Source organism: Rhinatrema bivittatum, chromosome 11, assembly GCF_901001135.1.
Source record: "Rhinatrema bivittatum chromosome 11, aRhiBiv1.1, whole genome shotgun sequence".
In the NCBI taxonomy this organism is placed as follows: domain Eukaryota; kingdom Metazoa; phylum Chordata; class Amphibia; order Gymnophiona; family Rhinatrematidae; genus Rhinatrema; species Rhinatrema bivittatum.
The window spans coordinates 28244529-28251379 of NC_042625.1; the positions used below are offsets into that span (position 1 = coordinate 28244529).

General features: G+C 47.0%; 1 protein-coding gene across 3 annotated transcripts in view; it reads right to left on the minus strand.

Moving 5' to 3' along the window:
• CMKLR1 (chemerin chemokine-like receptor 1) overlaps window positions 1-6384 on the minus strand; it is a 421974-nt gene extending 415590 nt beyond the window's left edge. For all 3 annotated transcript variants that reach the window (XM_029571276.1, XM_029571275.1, XM_029571274.1), the window contains exon 1: window positions 6067-6384. The gene's annotated coding sequence lies outside the window, so the exon portion shown is untranslated. The remainder of the gene's footprint in view (window positions 1-6066) is intronic.
• Window positions 6385-6851: the final 467 nt, after the last annotated feature.

Sequence of the window (6851 nt, forward strand, 5' to 3'; positions counted from 1 at the left end):
ACTTGGATCTACTCTGTTACAGATAGGCTGCAATCTGAGGCACTGCTGACCTGGTGGGGCTTTGAACCCACAGCCTCAATGTTACTAACCCAGCTCCCACCCCTTGGGCCAGCAAGGCTTTCACAGTGGCTCTGCTCTGGGGCCGAGGAGGAAAGAGGCTGATCCGAGGGCAGCCAGCCTGCTTCAGACTCCCCGCTGGCCGGCCCTCCCCGTCGAGGGCCATGCGCGCTCCTCCCCTGGCCAAATCGGGCGGCCCGGCGTTGGGGCACCTCTTGATGACATCACCACTCCCTGTGTCTGGCCAATCAAGGGGTAGCGATGTCATCGGCGGTGCCACCGCACCACAGAGCCCCCACAGCGCCAGCAGCATGGTGCAAGCGCCATCTTGGAGCAGCACACGGAGGGATGGGGGGGCCGGAACTGCCTCCCCCCCCCCCCCGGCATGGAGGTAGGCAGTGGTGCGGTGGGTGCCCGGTTATTTGCGGCGCCGCCCATAATGAGCAGGAAAAAGGAGGCGATATTGCCCCTTCACAGGTCACTGGTGAGGCCTCGTCTGGAGTACAGCGTTCAGTTCCGGAGTCCGCACCTCCGAAAAGAAAGGAGGCTAGAGGCAGTCAGAGAAAGGCAACTGAAATGGTGCGGCGCCTACATCAGAAGCCATATGACATGAGATTTGAGGATCTAAAACCATATATCCTAAAGGAGAGGAGATGGGGGGATAGGATGCAGACTTTTAAATACCTGAAAGGTAGAAATAATGCACAAGAGGCAAATCTTTTACAATGGAAGGTTAAGTTCCTGAACTAGGGGGCATAATATGAAGCTCCAAAAGGTACAGACTCAGCACTAACTTCAGAAAATATTATTTTCACAGCAAGGGTGATGGACACCTGGACTGCTCTCCCAGTAAAGGTCGCGGAGGAATAAGCAGAACCAGAATTCAAGAAGGCATGGGATGAACACAAAGGATCCCTAGGATGGTAACGAAGCGCTGGGGAAACCCGCACGGAGACGCGGTTCCAACCCTGACAAATCTTGCCAGGCAAACTGGATGGGCCCTTTGTGTTTTTTTCTGCCGCCACTTACCCTGTTACTAAGTGCGTCACCTTTTTAGCGTTCTGCACTGTATTCCTGCACACGTGCAATATTATACAACAACAGCGCAAGAGCTCAGGCCTTGCCAAGCCGTTCTTGTCACAATCATTCTCCTCCTAAAAAGAATTCAATCACAGAGGGATGTCCTTCACCCCCTAGAACGTATTCTAGCTCCAATGAGAGATGTTACTGTAAAAACCCCATGCAGCTTGTTGGAATGATAGAAGCTGCTGCCCTGGAAGCACGTGACCAGGCCAGCGCTCTGTATCCAAAAATCTCTAGTGCCTGGCAGAGATCCTCTCCAACCTAATTAGTTACTTCCTCGGGCTATGTTGTAAAGAGCTTTGTGCCCAGCTTCTCATAATCACTGACAAAAGGGGAGGTATCCAGGTGTGCGCCTTTCAAGAAATAATCTGATAACAAAGCTTAACCAAAAAAAAACAAAAACTGGAGCCAGTTATCTTTCACTGTAAAGCAGGTCATTATTTAAGTCAATGTGTTTTGGACTAATGAGAGGGTTAGTGATGATTATGTATGAATGGCATTGGTTTTCAGTACAATGAGAAGCAAAATCTGCTCCCCCCCCCCCACCCCACATAGTTTTCAATTTATAAAATGAAGTGCATGACAGGAGGGACTGCAGGTTGCAGCACCAGTCAGGTGTGCACAGGGAAAACTCTCGTTTCGTTTTTCTGTTCATTGCCTTTTTGTCTTTCATTTCTAATTCATTTTGTTTGGCATGCGAGACACAATATACTGCCATGAAAGGAAAATTTCTTGTTTTCTTCCCTCATTTCAAAAGAGGGATGACATGAAACAAAACAACAATTGTCATTGGTGTTTTCCAGGTCGTTTTAAATGATTGCAATATTTAGACTTTAGTGGCTGCTGGGGAGGCATGGGCACTGTACTGACCCCTCCCTCAGTTAGAGATGTGCATTTGTTTGAAACAAAAATGAAAAACATGATGAATGAGCCTGTTTTTATTTTGTTTCAAGCGAAATAAATGTTTTTCTCCAGAGCCTCAGCAACAGAATTCAGTCTCAGTCGGACCTAGGCCTAGGTCCATGCCTTGGTGATAGGACCCAGCCTTAGACCAAGCCCCAGCATTGGACTGGGCCTAAGTCTTGGCCTCAGCAACAGGACCTAGCCTTGGGTCAGGCCCCAACATCAGGCCTAGGCCTAGTCCTAGACCTTGGTGACAGGACCGTCTTGGGCCAGACTCTGGTATCTGGTCAAGGCTCAGGTCTAGGCCTCAGTGACAGAACCTGGCCTCATACTGGACCCCGGCATCTGGTTTGGGCCTCGGTATCTGTCCTGGGCCTAGGCCTAGGCCTTGGTGATGGGCTGGGTCTAAGCCTTGACCTGGGCCTCAGCGACAGGACCTGGCCTCGGGCTGAGCCCCAGCTTTAGACCTAGGCCTAGACTTGGCCTCGGCAATGGGGACCCAGCCTTGGCCTGGGCCCTCACATTGGGCCTAGGCCTAAGCCCATTTTTTTCTTTTACAGAGCATTCAGTGATGTCTATGAATTACTTCCCCTACTGACTTTAATGCAAAACAAATGGGACGAAAAAGTTTTTTGCATGGGATAAACCTGACGAATGTGATCTAAGAAATGAATGAACAAACCAAAATGTCGCTCCTTGTGACCTTGGGCAAGTCACTTTACTCTCCATTTCCTCAGGTACAAACTAAGGGGGTCATTTATCAAAATGCGATAAGGCGTTTTCGCATGCGATAGGCCCTTACCGCGTGCAAAAACGTGTTTACTGCATGCGATCGCACCATATCATATGGTGTGATGCAAATTCTGAAAATAGGAGGAGTGTGGGCTGGGTTAGCCTGTCTGCCATAACTACACCTCTTTGAATTGTGTTAGGCTGTGTGATAGCAGCCATGACATTTCAGCTGAATTTTGCGAGAGAGAGAGAGAGACTATAATGTCATGGCCCATAGGAAGGTATTTGTATCCCTATGGTAGGCCCACCTAGTGACTCGAGGTGGGGATTAGGTAAGAGTGTAGGGGGTTAGGGGCCACTTTGACATTCTACGTGATACCTACGAACAGAACAGTGGTCTCTTGTGAAGATTTGCTGGCCTTCGGAGTGAGGAAACTCATTCCAAGATGAGATTTGGGTAAGGTTCTCTCAACCTAGCTTGATGTTACCCAGGTAGAGAGTCCATCAAGCTAGGTTGAGAGAACCTTGCCCAAATTTCATCTTGGAGTGAGTTTCCTCACTCCGAAGGCCAGCAAATCTTCACAAGAGACCACTGTTCTGTTCGTAGGTATCACGTAGAATGTCAAAGTGGCCCCTAACCCCCTACACTCTTACCTAATCCCCACCTCGAGTCACTAGGTGGGCCTACCATAGGGATACAAATACCTACCTGTGGGCCATGACATTATAGTCTCAGTCTCTCTCTCTCTCTCTCTCTCTCTCTCTCTCTCTCTCTCTCTCTCTCTCTCTCTCTCTCTCTCTCTGTGGTATTGCAATTTGTGCTAACTTAGCTCTTCACACAGGTAATTAGCACAAATTGTGATAAATGCTATATTAGCATAAAACATGCCCCTTTTGCTATCGCATGCGGTACTTACCGCATTTTGATAAATCCACCCCTTAGATTGTAAGCCCTCTGGGGATAGGGAAATACCTGCAGTACCTGAATGTAAACCGATGTGATATCTCAGATCGAATGTCGGTATATAAATAAATAATAAAATGAATTTTTGGACTCTGCTCACCACTACTCTCCAGCCATGGAGAAGACAAGGAGAAGGAAGAGCTGCAGTGGCAGGCAGGGCAGGGGCACAGGTGACACGTGCTTTCTGTCCCCATGGCTGCTCCTTCTCCCTACCAATGGGTGCCTTAATAAGAACCCACAGTAATCAAACAGCAGTGTTTTCAAAATTACCCTCTCCTTGTAACAATTCCCACCCTAACAACATTTTCTCTGCAAGGGGCAGCGTGCCTCATTTCAACTGCAGGATCACTAAAGCTTTCTATGTTGATCCAATAATAACTTAACTTTGGAGCAGGAATAGATACTTAGGAGGATTCTGATCGGCTTTCACCTTGCCTTCGGGTGAAGGAGGCAATACATCGTAATCACGAAGGAACATTTCCCTAATGCCTGCTGAGAGCCCAGCTGTCAAATATTCCTGTATTACTACTCTGATGCAGAGAGACACCAGCATGATTGAAAACACCTTTATCAGAAGATCCTTGAAAAGGGGAGGCACAGGGCAGATAAGCATTTTTATTTTTACTGCTCTGTCTTCTTTGTTCTTCTCAGATAGTGACCCCCCCTCCCCCACACACACTGTTCATCTTGGGCTGCTATTCTCTTTTTTCTTGCTTAGGTGGGAAAAGAGCAATGCAGGGTATATGGTGCGGTCTGAATTTCCACCTCAAGCTCATTAATTCCTTCCTTTTCAAATGGGAAATGATGAGTGGGGGGAAACGGCTTAAAGCTCCTTGGTCGGTATTCTCAGGTTTGGGCATTCTTCCCACATAGACACGATTGCTCATTATCTCTAATTGGAAATGGAACCGTCAACAATCAGGGGCAGTGCAAAGTAGACCTTGGATATAAAACCGCAGTGTGTCCCCCCTGCTCGGATAGATCACCCGTCATTTGGGCATGGCTGGAAAGGGAATCCGTGCAGCCCCTTTCGTTACCTCGCACATCCCGGGGATGTCCCCACAGAGTCACGGCAGCGTTTCCTAGGGTTGACAGCACGTGAACCACAGACCGGCAATGCCCCTGTACATTAGAAGTCTTATAAGGCAGCAGTACCAGCAAATATATAAGTGTGGTTCAGGCATGGCTCGGTGGCTGGTGCTAAACCCTACCATGTAGAAGACCTGTATTCAACTCTCAGGATACTTTAGTGTAAGATAATCTTCTGTTTTAAGTATTAAAAGCCATTGCTAGCTATCATGTCCTCAGTGCATGACTTGGTTACCAGTGATTCTGGTGGGCAATTGAAAATTCAAATTCCACCTCTGTGCCTCACTGGTTGACCTTGAAAATGTTATCTGCAAACTGTTATCAAATTTTAAAGCTGAAGTCCTTCAGACCAGTCTTTCTAGCAATATGATGTACATGCTTGTATAAAGTGACAAAATTATAGAAACATTTATTATTGGAAACTGTATCTTAGAAATCTGCACAGCCTCTCACCTACTCTGAAATGATTAGCAGGATGTTGAAAACCGTCCATGTTATATGCTCTGAAGAGGCATAGGTTTAAAAAAAAATATCCATTTTTTTTGTTGTTGCTGTGCAATCCTGCAGCTCCCAGCGTGTCTCCTGCACAAGTCTTCTGTGTGCAACACTGACCTCTTGTGTGCCACGGCAGCAGTGCATGCTGCAGATGTGTTACTAGTTTTAACATCTACCAATGAGTACACCCAACGCCAGTTCTGTGCTCTCTTTTTGATTTGTAACACAATATTGACAGGAAAAACATATAAGATGCAGCCTTTACTTTCTTTTACTAAAAGAAAAATAGAAACAGGCTTTATTTTTCCGGGCCTAAGCTATGTGACCAGACCTCGGCTGGGCAATGGCGTCAGCCTGAGCCTTGGCGATGGGATCTGCCTCAGTGTTGAGCCTTACACCTCAGCAATGGGGCCAGGCCATGGCCTAGACCCATCATCACCTATCATTTATTGTTATTTATTTATTTAGAGGTTTTCTATACCGGCATTCATGATACAATCACATCATGCTGGTTTACAATTAACAAGGGGTGTAAAAAAGAACTTGAAACTGTAACAAGGGCAGAGAAACAGTGAAATTACAATAAACTAAGGTTGATCAAAACTGGGGAAAGAAGGAAAGGCTACAGGAATTTAACATAAAGAGCAGCAATTATTTACAATGTTCTGAAACATCATCAGTGTAAGGTGATACATTTTCAACCAGCTCTCAAAGCTAACGTGAACAGGTTAAATAAAGGTTACCTGGGCTGCTGCAGGAGAAGGACTAAGCTGGGACAGCGTGCTGTCTCTCCCCCCCTGTGTATCAGGTGTTTGCAGCAGAGAGAAGGGCGGCTGCTGCCTGCCGTTAGGAGAGATCAAAAGTTTGGTTTCACTTTAGCAGCCCAGCAATAATGACATCATAGCCTGCGTTCTTAAAGGGGCCAGTTATATCAGCACAGCAGCAGGGCAGGCACAGAAATAAAATAAAAGAAATCAAAGAAAAACAAAACTAAGAAAGATTAAAATAAAGACAAGGGGGGGGGAAGACAAGCAGCAGGGACAAGCTATCTCAGGCCCTCAGCCACCACAGTCCCCCCTCTCTGGGAGTGAGAGAGGCACATTGCAGCACAGGGTACGGCAGGGATAGCAGCAAGGGATGCTGGGATAGCCGCTGCTGCTCAGCTGTATGAGAAAGGGTCCTGGAGAGAAAGATGAATTCCGGTATGTAAGTCCATGTAGCCCCCGGAAAAAATAGTTTAAAAATAAATGTTTGGAGCAGATTGAGTGTTGAGGTGACCAGTGCTAGCCCCCATTACTTGTGTAAGGCTGGTTTGGTGTGTTTATGTGACCAAAGAAAGCCCCTGTGCTGGGACTCCAGTATAAGCAGGAATCCAGTCCAGATTTTCCTGCAGGCACCTTTCATGTGTACTATACAGCTCAAAAGCATGGGGGGAGGGGGCCTAGCCTCCTGGCTTTTGTCAGTAATTTATCTAGTGTAGGAGCACTAAAAGGTAAGGTGACTAGCTCTTAGAACTTTGTTTTGGGAC